The following is a 17,791-nucleotide window of genomic DNA, read 5'->3' on the forward strand; positions in this document are numbered from 1 at the left end:
TGCTTACGTCAAGCTCGGCTTCTGTCAAACTAGAGGCTTCAGTGCTGCGGGATTGTTGCTCGAGTCGTGGAATTCCAGCGAAAACGACGGCAGTCGCTCTTAGATGAGGCTTAACCTTAGTTCTTTGCCAAAGTTTGATTCAAGGACACGTACGTACCCCAGGCTTGGCGGTACAGCTAGCTCTCGTCGGGTGCTCCGACTTTTCTAAGGTTCTGACGAAGTGCTGTGAATTGCTGTACGTGAGGACTTCGAGCTACTAGTTATCGTGCCTGCTCCGCCAACCTATGAGACGTGTACTGGTACAGGGACTTCCTGGTACGTTAGCCTCCGATAGTAGTGGCCAGCTGGAGTTCACCACTCGGTAACAACGAAAACGACTAGCTACTTGGGAACGTCAAGTGATCATTGCCCACACTTGCGACTTGGCTGGAGGAAAGAAAAACACATTGAAGTCTGCCCCTGCACAGCACTTCACAGCCGGCGAGTCTGCGAGTGTACTGTGCGTGTTCATCGTGGACAGGTAAAGAAAAGCATGTTGTCTTTCTGCGGCGTGTGTGATGATGAAGTGGCCGTGCAGTGCTAGAAGTGCTGATGCGCTCGATTGCATAAATCGATACCACGCTGTGTTACCGTTATACGAACCCCTGAAGTTGTCCCCTGGAGCGTAAGGTTGTCGAGTGCAGGACCAGCGACAATGTCGGCCACGTTTCCCAGCTTTATATTGTTTCTCTACTTTCTCGACGCAACTTCATTCGTTATTAAACTGTCACCCGGTGGCCCCTGCGACCCAGAAGCTACATCATCAGCCATCGGCGACAGGTCAACGTGTACCTTCTCGACCATAGTGGACCTGGACTGGAACCGAATACCATCGGAACTGACCTCAGTTGCGTGCAAGTGTCTTGACACGCGGTGCAGCCAAAAAAACGACTTCCGGTGTCAGGAAGTGACGCAGGTGATGAACGTCGCCTACCGTGTACGAGGGTCGTCCATGCTGTACAACAGGACCATACAAGTTGCGACGTCCTGCGTATGTGCTACTCCCAGAAGCTCTGTGGCCCCTGGAGGCGCTGAGAGACCTCCGGCTTTCGCGCCGGTTATCGCGTCGGTCTGGGATGGAGACTGAGGCCCGACACGAGCGAATGTTGGCACTGTTAGAGGGACAGCCTAACTTGCAAGACCGTCTGCTCCTGAAGAGGCGCTGTTGATATCCGTCTTGCCCGGCACACTTCTGGAGTGCTGAGCAATATACCCCTAATGTGCTGGGCATGGCGAATGGTCAAAGGAGCTGTACTTTCTCGTTCCTGGAGAACGAGGACGTCAGCCGCCAGTGCTCCATTTCTCGCCCAGCTTCTGGGACATTGCTGGGCGTTTGGTGCCTTGAGCAGAGTGTCCGAGAGTGAATGTTTGGCGTCATCATGGCGTGCCGGTGTTGTCATAATGAGTACCGCAGTGAGTACAGGAAGGAGCTCAGGTTTCAGCTTTAAGGAAATTAAGAAATTCCCCTATGCAGATCCGTGAACTCCTCGAGTAAACGGATAGATTAAAAGGGAACACTCCCATATCCAGCTGTTCTAGGAACCTCACTATTTAGTGTCTTTATAGACGACAATGGTGTTGGGAATGCTTTTCCTTTTAAATCAATTTGGGGACATATTTTGCCTCCTATAGGCACCTAAAGCCCATGAAAAAGCTTAAACTCATGGAAGACTGTCTTCGGTTATTGAACTGCCTTATAATTGCTCCGGGTGTTTTTGCACAAAAATCCATAACGGGGTCAGCTTGCTTATGGAAAGCATTTACTTGTTTATGTCAGTCTTTGAGAGGAGGTTTTAATACGCTGCATACCGCTGCATTCAGTCGAGGATTGAACTTAGAGGAGGTGTCAAAATTTCTGGTGGGGGGGGGGGGGGGGGGGGGGGGGGGGGGTAGACTAGAAGCGGTAGCCATTTTTTATTTTTATTTGTGTTGTTGATGTGTCGCGTAGTACTATGGCCGGACGCAACTTCAGTCTGCAGTGAAGCTCAGCCCTTATTCAGGGCTGCCGCACAGGATTCCTCCAGGACAAAAATTAGACTGTTGTTAAAACTTTTCTTGTTACCTGAACAAGAAGCTAACCGGCAGAATGAATTAAAAGCTCAAGAATTTTAATGGCCCTGGCTTGTTCAATACAGTCAAACATTAAAAAGCTGACTCCGTTTGCTGCTGCGAATGGTCAGCGGAGAACACAAGACGCCGCAGACCATGTCTCATTGTTATCAACTGCTGTTTTTTTCTTGGTTGTATCGTGCTATATAAACGTTTATGACTTCAACACTCATGACAAAGGTGACAAAAATTTCACGTCGTGCGTAAAAAAAAGAAAATTCGTTTCTCAAACTAAGAAGGTACCTTCGGAACAAAAAAGAGGGAGGGGGGGGGGGGCAGGGGGGCACGCCAAGAGCACGTCAGGACCCCAGAAACCACGCCAACAAAAAAAACATCAACTGATTAACGCACAGGCTTCAAGTTGCACACAATCGCACAATACAACAGTGCATATAATAAAATCCTTATGCAAGAGTCTGACGTTAAAGGGACTGCGAAACACTGCCTGGGGGAATACCGGCTATACTTCAGGTGGGTTCTTTATGTCACACAGATGCTGACTTAAAAAGAATGACAGGAATCGATGCACAGGAACGGGAGTTATTCAGTGAAGAAATTTCAAAATACAAGCAAACAAAACGCTGCCCTCAACTCGATTTTGGCGGGGCTTCCCACTCCTATTTCGCTCTCCCAATGACGGCACCTGGCGCAACCAATCAAAACAGCCAGCCAGAGCACGTCGCGGAAGTTTGTACTCCATAGTTGCCTGCTCTCTGTGAGACTGGCAGCGTTGTTTCAATGCCAGAGCGCCCCTGGTGGTGTATTTTTATTTTACTTGCTTTGCAGGGCTTTTATCTAAGACAAACAAATTGTTTTTGTTGATCTAATATAAAACGCAGACAGGTGACAAAATGTGTCTCTGTTTATTCACACAATTTGCAGGATATTTACTGTTTGTCCGGTCATCAAGCTCGCGCCTGGTGATGTCATATCCGCTGCTAAAAACCCGCCACTGTGTGGCGACACCATCAGAGCCATGAAGTTGTTTTTGGGAGGACATTAAAATATTAAAAAACGGAATGTACGCGGTATTACCGACGCTAATAGCACCATTATAACTCACTGTATGCAATCAACAGGCAAAACAGTTAACTAAGATTGTGTTTCTGGGCCCCTTTAAATCAATTTTATGCGTGGCCAAAAACAAGAACTGCCAGGCAAAGCTCACTCGTTATTTGAATAAGCACTGTCTTTTATAGCTCTTGATTGGTCGACCCGGCTCGAAGCGGCTAGCGCTTGGTTTTGGCGGGAAACAGCTACAGGCATGAAGAACTGGTTGCGGGCGCACGGTTTTGGCGGGAAAAGGCGGCTGTGTTCGCTTGTGCTGTGGCTGCAGCTCTGAAGGCGCCGTTCGTCTCGGTGCTCCAGGCACACACTTCTTGAAATAGAAAGGGGTGAAAGGGGGGGGGGGGCTGTTGCTCAACCGTCCCCTAATTGAATGAGTCTTCAAAACAAAAGGTTTGTGTTGCACCGGAACCCATGGTAATAGTTGACCTAACGAAGTTGAAGGGGCCTGCGATTACTTCGTTATAGGCGAAGCTTCGTTATAGCGCGTGTTGACCGAGCTTCCAAAGGGAATTGTCATTGCTTCGTTATAGCCATTAGTTCGTTATAAACCGTTTCGTTATAACGAGGTTCGATTACTTCCAAATGCCACTTCCTTGTGAAACTTGTGAGTGAACGAATCGGTGATTCAGCCGAGTGAGTATTATATATTGTCTACCTGAGCTCGACAACACTGATAGTAGCGACACTTCATCGGCCCACGGGACCAGCCATCTGGCATGTGCACAAGTTTCAGCACCTCATTACGACCAACCTTCAAACAGTGAGGGCTTTTAAAGGGTCCCTGCAACGATGCGCCCCGAGGGTAAGAAAGGCGAAATAGAAATTGAATTACCCATCATCCTTCCGCAAAAATTTTGGATCTAGCTTACACAGCCGTACCCTGGTACATATCGAACTGGAAGGAGTTCACGAAATAATTCGATACATCGATAATTATAGACACAGAAAAAATGGCAGTAGATAAGCTTATCAGTAACCTAGAAGCAAAAGTACATTGAACCCACGTTAGTGACGCTCTTCTTTCAGTGACGTAAAGTACGCCGGCGTGCTGGCAGCGTACCGCTCGTTAGGTTATAGAAGCCGCAGCGGACGGCTCTTTGGGACAAACCATAGCTGCAGCCTGTTATAAGACGTCTAATCCTGTTTCCGGTACACTATAGGTAGAATAATCGCTCATTAAAATTAATGTACACATGGTTTCTGCAACTCCTTCGATAGCGAAGCACGTCAGGCGAGGGTAGCCGCTATTAGCAGCTTAGTTAATTAGCTAACGTGGCAGTTTCGGCTTGTTGGCTTGTCATGACAGAAAAGCACAGCGTACAGTGGTGGTAAGACAGCATATGTCCCATGTATTTTTTTTCCCCTCGTGTCTTCGTCCTCTGGTGCACCGTACGCTTCTGTTAGTTAGGTTGGCTTCACCACATGACAGCGATGTGGCGTGGAAAAGGGGTAGGAGAGACTGAAGGCCACCCTCAAGCGCACCCTACGTTCATCTTGCCAATCAGTTTCACAGCCCTAGCGCTGCCAACAGGTGCCTAATGCCGCGTGGAAGACCAGTCTGAGCGCACGAAAACTGATCGAAGAGGGCTGTTAGGAGAAGCGCCACTTGCACTGGCGCGGCACGCTGTTCGATATATCGAAAGACCGGCGAAATTGGAATTCGATATATACTATGAGACTTCATCTTTTCACGCAGGATTTGCAAGGGGATAGTCTGTGTATTGGATATAGCCTATAATTCGAGATACCCACGTTTTATATATACGGATTCAACTGTATAGCACCAGATACATCGGCGATTGAAACTGACCCTCCGCCTTGTACCTCTCAACTCACACACTGGACCGCGCCAGAAAAAAAAAAAATTGGGGGACACTTAATTCTATTTCACGTGTGACGCGATATCATATAGTGGCACTTGGCGCTTGAGCGCGACGACCTTCCAGTCTGATGACGGTCAGGGATCATGACGGGTCCTGACTCATCCACACATACACAGTTACCACACACTGCATTAAAGGGCAACTGCAGCACTTTTTTGAGAATTTCGCGATATTCAAGGATTCAAATCTATGTAGGCTGTAGGTAAAGCATGCCAAGTGTTTTTGCACTAGCATTTGAAATAGTGTCGTAATAGACGATTAAATGTTGCGCTTCTGCTCAACGCACTGGAGGTGTGCAAGAAAGTTCAGCGTGACGTCACGGAAGGTATGATTTCCAATTACCGCTGTCGACAGCCACACCCTGCCCTGACTCGTTAAAAGCTGCCAAACAACTCTCGGCAGGGTTTGCCTTCGGTGGCATTGCTTTTTTCCTTCAAAGCAGGCGTTTGCGCGTTGGAAATGTATACCGATACCTTCGATGACGTCATCATGCCCCCCCCCCCCCCCCCACTTGGCGTTGTGCGCGGCGGAGAAGCTTGAAGGGCGTCCGGATTTTAATCAGCGACTACTTCACTATTTAAAGCGCTAGCTCAAAAAGACTTCGCATGCTATACCTGTAAGTTTCACACATTCGACCCTCTTAAGCTCGTTGATTTCTAAAACCTATGTAGTTTCCCTTTAAGGCACCCCATATACCCATATCACTCACTCACTCACTCACTCACTCACTCACTCTCGGAGAGACCCAGACTCTCCCCACAATACCGACAAGGGATCGAGATCCCCCTTGCTAGAATGTTGTTTTATTCTTGTTGTCAGTGGTCATCGAAACATTTCTTCTCTGTCGTTTCGAAGATTTCGCTGTGATTTTTAGCGAGAATCACTAACATGTTTTATAAAACCAGAGGCGGAGAAAAACAGAAAGTCGGCAGCGCTCCAAAAGGCTGGATAAAAAGGGAAACGCGTGCCCTCACACCATTAGTCAGTCCACAGCTGACCACTCAGCTCTAAGGCTGCAACAACAACACGCAACAACGAGTACACTGACATAGCGTGGTGACCGTTTGTTGCAGGCCTGTGTCATAAACTGAACAAACACCGACCTCTATACATGATTTCTTCCCTTTGTATAAAACTACGTGTAAACCAGGCCGCCAGCCGTTTTCTCTCTCTCCCTCTTATTCTCTATCTGCCTGCCCTTTTGATGGACCCAGACTGCACTGCATATACCAAGACGGCTGCCTAGGCTCCGGTGTAACATCACGATGTCAACACAAGATGGTCCGGCGACCTCCTTGGGCTATCACATAAAAAGATTACAGGCCGGGAGCAAGCTGCACCCTCGAATGCGTCACCCGGCTCGGTTGTTTGCTTCTTTCTGCCGCTCAAGCCAAGTGCCGCTGTCTCCGGCCGACCATCCACGTCGACTCCTACGCCTGCTTCGGAACATTGTTGCGGTTTTTGACCAGCCAATGAGAGCCCCTCGCGACTGACGTCACGTGAGCCCCACATCACGAGGCAGGTTTGAATTATTAAAAAATTATTTGTAAATTAAAGGCTCGCCCTTGAGGACGCTCAGTAGCCTTTACTGTACGTAATGCGAGTATTTTATGACTGTAATGTTCAAACAACATTTATTCCGTATTGAAAAAACTCTGCGTGAATTTGTACGAGAACAGTGATTTGTGTACGATCACGTACATTTTGCACAAGAACTCGCAGAAGTTGTGCGTGGACATGAGCATGTTGCGGGTGTCCTGCGTGGACATGTAAGTGTACTCTGCGTGGGTAAATATCCACGCACACTCTCTGCATGGACATATACGCGTGACACAAGCGTGGACACTGCGTGGACATCTATACATGCAGAGACTCTGCGTGGACATCTGCGGGCTGAGCGAAGGCTTGACGAAGGCTTACGTGCATGCTGAGCAAGCTCACAGAGGTTGTGCGTGGCCATGTGTGTGTTTGCTTGCTTAGTAGCAACTTTTCGAGACTGTACAGACCCGTTTAATATGAAAGCAAACAAAGTTTGAACATTCAGTTAATGATTACTTCTCAATCATGAGCAACAAGCGCACGTTTTGCTGTTTTATAATTTTCGTCTTGGCGTATAGTATCCATTAATCATTTTCAACTTTCAACAAGAGAAATTTTCAACAAGAGAAATTACCAAAAAAATGATCTTTTAGCGCAAAATGGTAGTTCCCTTTGATACTGCAGGGACCTGCCCATTTAAACATGCACACTGAGCAAGAACTTGTCAACATTGCAAGTTCATTCTAACATAATGTAAAAAGCAAGCTGTTAATGACTCTTAAAGCACTCTTTAGTTCTTCCTTTAACCAATTTGTCATGTCTGGCATCCAAGAACTGGGCGGCGTAGACGTAGCATCGAAGGAACGTTTATTCCTGCTACTTGGCAGGAAGCCAACAGGTTACATACTGAGCGCGGTGGGCCCGTGCGAGCGGTCTTTTAAAGCCAGCACGGGCTACCCGATAAGAGATAGCCGGGCAGTGAGCATGCGCAGACATTACGCGATAACACGAGTGCTTGGTTTCGCGCGCACACAACATCTCCTTCCTCCTAAAGAGCACAAAGTACTTTTGCTACATTATACAATGCAACTAATGCTATGGCTGATATCTGTCAGGAGGTCGCCGGTCCCTCTGTGGATAGCGTCGCTCCCCTGGAGGGTCGGTCGTTGCCGCAGGGGCCGCAGCTGGAAGTGGCTCGTTGGCGCTCTCAGGATCCCCGAAATCTGGAATAAAATCTTCCATGATGCTCTGCTTTGAGCTGTCGATGCTGAGCAGTAGCTGGTCTTGATGACGACGCCAAATGAGCACCCCACGATTCGTCTTAACTCGAACCTTGAATGAAACGGGGCCAGACTGCTGAATGATAGTGCCAGGGACCCATTTCTCAGGACCTCTGTAATTCCTCACGAGGACCTCATCGTTGATGTTGAAAAGTCGCTCACGTGCCTTGCGTCGCACCATATCGGAGAGCTGTTGCTGAGCCACTCTTCCCCCGACAGAAGGCTTGACTGCGTCGAGTCTCGTGCGCAGTCGTCTACCTATGAAAAGGTTTGCTGGAGTTTCTCTTGTAGTCGCATGCGGCGTGTTGCGGTACGTCATCAGGAACGTCTGTAAGGTTGCCTGCAAGGAGTCTTGGGGTCGTCCTTTCCGCAACGCAGATTTCATTGTCTGTACAAATCTCTCTGCAAGGCCATTCGTGCTTGGATGGTACGCTGCACTCACGATATGACGACCACCGAAGCCTTTGACGAAGCTCTTGAATTCTTCGGAAACGAACTGTGGTCCGTTGTCGGTCACGATGGTCTCGGGTACGCCAAAACGCGAGAACAGGTCTTGGAGACACTGAATTGTGTGGTACGCCGTAGTCTTCTGCATGACAAACTTCTGGCCATTTTGAGTGTGCGTCCACAGCAACAAGGAACATTTTGTCTTTCATGGGTCCAGCAAAGTCCAAGTGAACTCTTTGCCACGGCGAAGTCGGCCATGACCATGGATGAAGCGGAGCCGGTGCTGGTTCGTTCCGTTGCTGTTGACACTCTTCACATTTCTTCACGTGTTGCTCTAGGTCCGCGTCGATACCAGGCCACCAGACGTAGCTCCTCGCGAGTTCTTTGCATCTTACGATACCGGGATGACCCTGATGAAGTTCCTCAAGCAAGAAGGCTCGGTGTTTTGGAGGCACGACTACTCTCATGCCGTACATTAAACACCCTTGATGAACTGTGAGCTCCAAACGCTTGTCGAAGAAAAGTTTCAACTCCTTCTCAGCGACATGCGACGGCCAGCCAGCACTTGTGAAGTTCAGTACCTTGCTTAGTAAAGGATCACGCCTCGTTTCACGAGCGATGTCTTGGCCTGTGACAGGCAGGGTTTCCAAACGAAGCGAATAAAAAGTTTCGCTTTCTTCTGCCGATTGCTTTTCGCTGCTGTCGAGCGGCAAGCGCGATAAACAGTCTGCTTCCGCATTATCGGTAGATTTCTTGAATTCAAGAGCATAGTTGTAGGCTGACAGCGTCAGCGCCCAACGCTGCATGCGGGCAGCTGCCATCGCGGGAATGCCTGTTTTCGGGCCGAAAATTGTTTGCAGTGGTTTATGGTCAGTCACAAGCGTGAAGAACCTTCCGTAGACGTAGAAGTGAAACTTCTTTACGCCGAATACGAGGGCAAGGGCTTCTTTCTCGATCTGACTGTAGTTCTTTTCGGCACTTGACAATGTGCGGGATGCGTAGGCAACCGGTCGAACTGATCCATTGATCATTTTCTGCGAAAGAACTGCGCCTATGCCGTACTGAGATGCGTCGCAGGCAAGTTGAAGCGGTCGCTTCGGATCATAATGGGCAAGAACTGGAGGGGAAGCCATAGCTGCTTTTATCTCCGTGAAAGCAAGCTGGCATGACGCATCCCACGTCCACTCTGTTGTTTGCTTTAGCAGCCTGTACAACGGCTGTGCCAAAGTCGACAGACGCTGAACAAACTTGCCGTAATAATTGACCATCCCAAGGAATGACTGCAGTTGCTGCTTGTCTTTTGGAGCAGGCGCATTTAGCAGTGCCAATACCTTTTCAGGCGATGCGCAAACACCCTCGGCGTTGATGACGTGGCCCAGATAACGGAGCTCTCGTTGAAAGAACGAGCACTTATCGCGCCGGATGCGCACACCGCGTTCCTGCAATCTTGACAAGACGGCTTCCAAGTTATGGAAATGCTCTTGCTTGGTCTTGCCTGTGACCAGGATGTCGTCAAGGTAGCAACTGACTCCTTCCAAACCTTTCAGCATGTTGTCCATAATTCTTTGAAATATGCTTGGGGCGGACGAAATGCCGAAAGCCAGACGGTTCATAGTATACAATCCCTTATGCGTGTTTATCGTCAGTAGTTTCCGGGAGCTTTCCGCCATAACTACCTGCTGGTAGGCCCTACTCAAGTCGATCTTCGAAAATTCCTCTCCTCCTGCAAGCGCTGCTAGAAGGTCATCTATCCGAGGTAGCGGGTACCGGTCTACTTCCAGACAGGGATTGACGGTGGTTTTATAATCGCCACACAGCCGGAGGCTTCCATCCCTCTTCACTACCGGTACCAAGGGCGTTGCGTATTCGCTTGTAGCAACAGGCGTTATGATGCCCAGCTTCTCCATTTTCACAAGTTCCGCTTCTACTGCACCTTGCAGAGCAAAGGGAACGCTTCTTGCCTTTACAAACTTCGGCTGTGACCCTTCGCGAAGGACAAGCTCGGCCTGCTCTTCCGTGATGGTACCTAGCTCATCCTTGAAAAGTTCGGAATGGCTGTCTAGCATGGCTTCCAGCTTTTCTTGCCAGTGCTTTGACATTTCTCGAGAGAGACCAAGGTGATTAAAAAAAACTAGGTTCTTCCAATCCAGACGAATATCTTGCAACCATTCTCTGCCGAGGAGTGCCGGTCCTGTAGTGTCCACGACGTACAGGGGAAGCTCCACGCTCTGGTCGTTGTGGTGCACGACGACTTTCGCCAGACCCTTCGGTTTTACCATAGCCCCAGTATACGTGCGCAGCTTTAACGATGCTGGCTGAAGTCGCTTACGTGGAAACAGCCTCTGGTATTCGCGCCATGATATGACGGATACGGCTGCGCCGGTGTCAAGCTCCATCGTCAGTAGGACACCGTCAACGTTCACGGGTACAGTAAATGGGTCTGCGTTGACTGATTTAAGTGGGACAGACGACTCGTTTCGGACGGACGTGAGCATCTTCACACGTTTCCGGGGCTTTGCCTCCCTAGCTTTCTTTCCTTTCCTGCAGGCGCGTTGAATATGCCCTTTTCGGTTACAATTATAACATGTATCGCCGATATGAGGGCATGCTTCGCTAGAATGATTGGGTGACCCGCAACGGAAGCAGCTTGGCGACATCACAGACTGCTTTTCGCCTCGAACATTATTCACTTCGTACGCCGGGGATGCGCTGTTATGCGTGAACGCCGCGCTTTTAGTTGCAGTTTCCATGGCAAGAGCTCTATCTACGGCCTTCTGGAAGGTTAGCTTCTTGTCTTCTGTGAATAATACACGCTGAATGTCCTCGCGGAGCAGGCCGCAAACGAAACAGTCCCGGAGCGCTTCATCCAAGAAACTTCCGAATTCGCAACTCTGCACCAGCCTTCGAAGTTCGGCGACAAATTCTGTAATGGACTCACCGCTTCGCTGTGACCGCTTGTAAAATTTCGCACGCTCTGCGATGACGGACGACTGCGGCGCCAGGTGATCGCTCAGGAGTTTCAGAAGACTGTCAAACTCTCGTGACGACGGTGCGTCCGGTGCCGTCAGCGACTTGAGCAGCGCATAGGTCTTCGCGCCGATGAGACTTAGGAAAGCAGGAACCTTCTTTGCTACTGGAACATCATTGACCAAAAGATAGGCTTTCAACCTTTCCTCGTACGAGCGCCAGTCACTCGTGGTCTCGTCGAAAGGTTCAATGTGGCCGATGTGACTCATGACTCACTTGGAAGTTTCGGCTGCCGTGATGCCAGTTTCAGGAATTTCACCGCAGGGAAATCTTCGTGGCGGGAAGCTTTTACACAGAGGCCAGGTTCTTCACACTGCGAATTCCGTACGGCGGTCATCCCATCCTCGTCGCCAATATGTCATGTCTGGCATCCAAGAACTGGGCGGCGTAGACGTAGCATCGAAGGAACGTTTATTCCTGCTACTTGGCAGGAAGCCAACAGGTTACATACTGAGCGCGGTGGGCCCGTGCGAGCGGTCTTTTAAAGCCAGCACGGGCTACCCGATAAGAGATAGCCGGGCAGTGAGCATGCGCTGACATTACGCGATAACACGAGTGCTTGGTTTCGCGCGCACACAACACAATTCTCAAAGTTACAGATATGTTATAGATGCATGATGAAAGCCATCCACAGCACTTATGTTGTTGCCCGTCGTGTAGACGACAGCCACATTTCGAAATCAGAAGCAACACAACCATTTGTTGTTTGCACTCTAAAGGAGTCAGTACACTGGAATAACTATGAAAGGGCAACAATGTTTGTTAGGTGCATCAAACGTGCTATATAGGGATATAATCAGGTTCAATCAAACATGACGGGCAGAAAGCGAATTGTGAGCTGTAGCAGGAATGTTAGAGGCAATTTCCAAAAGTCATTAGCATAAATTTACATACACTTAAAGAGGCCGTGTATATCCACTCATTAACTGAGATTACGCAACCTCTACACAGCGCGATCACGAGCCTCGCATCCTCTACCCACCCTGTACCCACAAGCACACCCCCGCATGCCTTGCGTGGGATGATGTTCATGGCACAAGTGCTTTCGATGCACTAAACTAACTGTAGCACACACTAATTAATACACAGAACACTGCAATAGCCACGTTCAGAACCGCTGCCACGGCCCTTTAAACAAATAAACGCAAAATGATATTTGGGCGGCTAGCCATGAAACCGACTTTGGTGAAACTTGTCGCAATAGAGAAGAGCTCACCTTCCTCGTGCATCGAGCAAATTGTCTAAGCGTCGCAACTGCTTGCGAACAAACAATAAAAAAGCACTCGGGATCTAATGAAAGATGTTTTTTGTTTTGTTTTTTTCGAAATGAGCCAAATCCACCTAGACAGGAACTGAGAAAAACGCGAAAGTTTCTTATCCGCACGAAACGTAGTATACTACCTAAGCTGCTTTATGATATGCTGTGCATGTAAGAACAACTGCATACCACCGCGTACATAAAAATAATGTAAATTGGGTAATATCAGCATGTAAACTTTGGATTTGGCTGTCTTCGATATGGAACTCTAGATTTGTCCCACCTTTGTTCCAAAAACTTTAGTTCTACAGGTTAATTTAGGCACTGATTATTCTAATGTCATCCATCACGTCCTGCACTCACTTGAAAAGTGACGGAACTCTACAGAAGAATGGCCTGAGGGGCGAGTTGGTGCATGATGAAATGAACGGCGGCGCAACAAGGACACCAACAAGAGAGGGGACACCACATGCGCACACTACCAACTGTTTATTGCATGGAAAGGTGGCATATTTAAACATACAGCTCAGGCATGACACTCATCGCATTATCGCTCCGAACCCAACACGTGGAAAAAAAGCAGCAACATCAGGATAACAGACAAACTTTTAACCCCTGCAGAAAAATACTAAGAGATTATGATAACCGAAATTCAACTCAAATAAAGGCATTCACTTCTGAGGGAACAAGTCCCTTACGGAGACAAAATGACAAAATGAGATGATTGAGATGAGACAAAATGAGATGAATGAGACGGAACTGTCTAGAATGTTCGGCACAATGTCTATGAAACGTCTAGCAACGTCTAAATATTAATGATGGTTAATGCTAGTTAAGCATGACTGGCATATTTCGTGATACTAGATAATGTATATTTAGTGATAGTTAACGTGACCTTAACTAGTACATTGATTAATTAGTGTTGGTAGTGTTGGTACAGGCGCAAAGCACAGTCCCACATGCCACTTCTTAAGTTCTACAAATTACCAATCAGTCATATAGTCATTAAGTACGATGATATATAATCATGAAATCCCTTTATATCATGTTCAGATGTCTTTCGATTGCACCAAATTAAGTATCGATTGGCTATTGATTGGCATATGCCCATATAAGGCATGCATCCGAAACGCGGACACATTTGCTAACACGTCTTGGTCACGACAGCATGAGGCATTAAAGGCTTTCGCCTTAAAAAATAGCGCAAAAGGAACACGAAGGACGGAAAGAACGGCGCAGACAAGCGCTATAGTCTGCGTCGTTCTTTCTGTCCTTACCTTTCTAAACATTACTGTAATGTTTGAATCATACCTATAAAACAACATAGCGAATATGTTTTAAGCACTGGGTCCCAGAACTTTTCCAACTGTTCCTACAGTGCGCATGTTTTTCAACTAGCAGTATTTTGCAACTAAACCTCTTAGATCGTGCCCCATTAATTTGTTCGAAAACTTCGCCTATTACCCGTTTGCCACTATCACCCATGGCACAGCCCTCAGCAATGGACATACTCGTGTAAGCCTGACTCCAATTCCGAGGTGAGTACAAGTTCCATTTGTTGTGCTCTATTATAGACATGGTGTGGCCCTAACTGGTCCTTACAAAGCGTACATGCACTTGTGTACCGTCACACTGGCGGGCCTGCATGTTCGTACACGTTTGCTTCGTCGTTTTCGAGAATGTTACATTTGTATTGTTTGAATGTTTACTTAATGCGAGGAAAATATTATTCGAACATTTATTTGTGGCAGAAAAAAAACGTTAAAAATAATATTGAGAGCATTCAAAGTATGTTTGATCAGAACATAAATGTTACAATGTTATAATGTTTCGGTGCCACCGCTGCGGACCATGGCCCAGTGTTAACTGCTTTTTTATTATTTTATTGATTTTTCGCTCACGACCAGCGACGCTAATGGCGACGCCGGCTGTTCTGCGAGACGGGGCCCTTAATGCTCTCACGTTGAAATACAAAAACAAACAAATTACTTGGAAAACGCGTGGTAAAAAGATGCACTATACCCTCTCGCCACCGTAAAACAGTGTATCCACAAATAATTACTAATAATTATTACAAGCTTTCAAGAGCTCGTGCAAAGTGATTCACTGATTGTACCAGCGCGAGACATGCCAATCACACCTTCGTCGGAACTAGTCCAGCCAGCGCTGTAGACCTGCATCTGTAAAGCATTTTCAATGTTTGGCAATGGCGAGTAATACAACCGCATGCCTCAGCTAAAAGTAACCAAGGAAGCCAAGTAACCAAGGAGCCCCGCCGCGGTGGCTCAGTGGTTACGGCGCTCGGCTGCTGACCCGAAAGACGTGGGTTCGGTCCCTGCCGCGGCGGCTGAATTTCGATGGGGTCGAAATTACAGAGGCCCGTGTACTGTGCGATGTCAGTGCATGTTGAAGTACCCCGGGGTGTCGAAATTTCCGGAGCCCTCCACTATACGGCGTCCCTCATAGCCTGTATAGTGGAGGGCTCCGGAAATTTCGACACCCCTGGGTACTTCAACGTGCACTGACATCGCAGTCCCTCATAGCCTGACCCGCCGCGGTGGCTCAGTGGTTACGGCGCTCGGCTGCCGACTCGAAAGACTCGGGTTCGATCCCGGCCGCGCCGGCTGAATTTCTTGAAGGCGAAATTCTAGAGGCCCGTGTGCTGTGCGATGTCAGTGCACGTTAAAGAACCCCAGGTGGTCGAAATTTCCGGAGCCCTTCACTACGGCGTCTCTCATAGCCTGAGTCGCTTTGGGACGTTAAACCCCAAGAAACCAAACCAAAAGTAAGCAAGGCTTTAAAAACTGACGGAACGTCCTAGCCCAGTCAAACAAATGCCGTTGACAGTCGCTTGGCCATTAGCATCAGGAGTAAAGGGTCAATTCAGAAGTTGTACATAGCCTTGGGAAACAGCTGACTTAAATGCTTACATCAAGGTATCGTTTACGCAGCTGATTTACCTTCCACAGAAAGCACGTGACAGCTGCTGCATATACATATATCGTCCAGCGTACACGCAATACCTTGCCGAGGGCAGTGCTCCTGAGAAAAGCGGATTTTGTGCTCCAAAACGCGTCTTGGGTCTCCGAAGTCAACGACGCCACACGAAGTGCCACACGGCACATGATAGCTTTTGTATTTCGCGGGATTTTTTTAGAAGACCTGAATATGTACATGTGAATGGTACCTTGGTGCAAACATTTCACCTAGCTGTTGTTGAAGGCGATCTGCGACCTCGACATTGGCAATTTATTTCTGACAGCGATATCTAGAAACAGCTGACTTAAATGCTTACATCAAGGTATCATTTACGCAGCTGATTTACCTTCCACAGAAAGCACGTGACAGCTGCTGCTTATACATATATCGTCCAGCGTACACGCAATACCTTGCCGAGGGCAGTGCTCCTGAGAAAAGCGGATTTTGTGCTCCAAAACGCGTCTTGGGTCTCCGAAGTCAACGACGCCACACGAAGTGCCACACGGCACATGATAGCTTTTGTATTTCGCGGGATTTTTTTAGAAGACCTGAATATGTACATGTGAATGGTACCTTGGTGCAAACATTTCACCTAGCTGTTGTTGAAGGCGATCTGCGACCTCGACATTGGCAATTTATTTCTGACAGCGATATCTAGAAACAGCTGACTTAAATGCTTACATCAAGGTATCATTTACGCAGCTGATTTACCTTCCACAGAAAGCACGTGACAGCTGCTGCTTATACATATATCGTCCAGCGTACACGCAATACCTTGCCGAGGGCAGTGCTCCTGAGAAAAGCGGATTTTGTGCTCCAAAACGCGTCTTGGGTCTCCGAAGTCAACGACGCCACACGAAGTGCCACACGGCACATGATAGCTTTTGTATTTCGCGGGATTTTTTTAGAAGACCTGAATATGTACATGTGAATGGTACCTTGGTGCAAACATTTCAGCTAGCTGTTGTTGAAGGCGATCTGCGACCTCCACATTGGCAATTTATTTCTGACAGCGATATCTAGAAATTTAGCTTAGTGAAAAAAATAGTTATGAATAGGCCATATATGCAACTATCAACGGCACTCAACTGATTTCACTCGCCTTGGACGCTGCGTCTTTCTTTAAAATCTTGGTTACTTTTAGATATATGACACCCGGTATATGTATAGCTCACCCAGTTATGCCATCACTACTAGTGAGTGAGTGAAACATCTAAACACCGACCACGTGTCGAGGTGTCGAGTTCTTTTTCGCAGGTTTCTTGCCATATGCTCACTGACCTGTCCAGAGTTGTTCAACCAACGCTCGGCTAGACTTGTGCTGCCATCCCGTGCACTGCACTATCAGCATGAACAACCTAATGACGCGCTACTCACCACATGGCGCTAGCAGCGCGTTTTAATTTAGGCGCTACGAGAGTAGTGGTATGAGGACTCGCCGCGACCTATGAATGTGATACATTTTCGCCTATAGTTGCGTAGTCGAACTAAGCAAAATGTATCACATGCATAGATCGCGACAAGTACTCTACCAGCGGAGGGGCCTCTACATCGACGGCAATAAAGTCATCTGAACTTGAACTTGCGCAGTCGAAATCAGAAGAGAGAGTTGGAATATACTGGGGAGCGAAATACAACGAACTCAGAACTGGAATAGGATCTGAACTGGAACTGACGACCAAGTGAAAACAGCATGCTATTGAATTTCCTGGCGATAAATAGTGCAAAGGGAACACGAAGGACAGACAGGACAACGCAGACAAGCACTGACTCGCAAATGAGGAATCATTGCTGAATACACACGTGTTACACATGGCACATTGAAAAACAATGTTTAAGCAATACCCCACTGCTCTGGCCGGTGGCTGTTTCAAACACAGCCACCGGTAGGACTTGCGAGACACAGGCTGCTTTTCCCGAGCAGTGCTAGAAGGAGTAGCTCCCGCAAGCTTCATTTTTGCGCAGATTGTTCTTCGGAAGGTTGTATATTGTGCATGTTAGGCCTGCTGTTATCGGAGTCATTTTGTTCTCAGTCATTTTCATTTTTTGCTGAGTCATTCTTCGTACCGGGTCTCCTCCGTCTTCTCCCCTACAGGTGGAGAGGGGAAGAGGGGGAGGAGGTCAAGGGGACGGTTGACAGAAAGTTGACAGGTGGCAGGTGG

This window comes from Amblyomma mixtum, chromosome 7 (genome assembly GCF_055824585.1).
Source record: "Amblyomma mixtum isolate Tamu chromosome 7, ASM5582458v1, whole genome shotgun sequence".
Classification (NCBI taxonomy): domain Eukaryota; kingdom Metazoa; phylum Arthropoda; class Arachnida; order Ixodida; family Ixodidae; genus Amblyomma; species Amblyomma mixtum.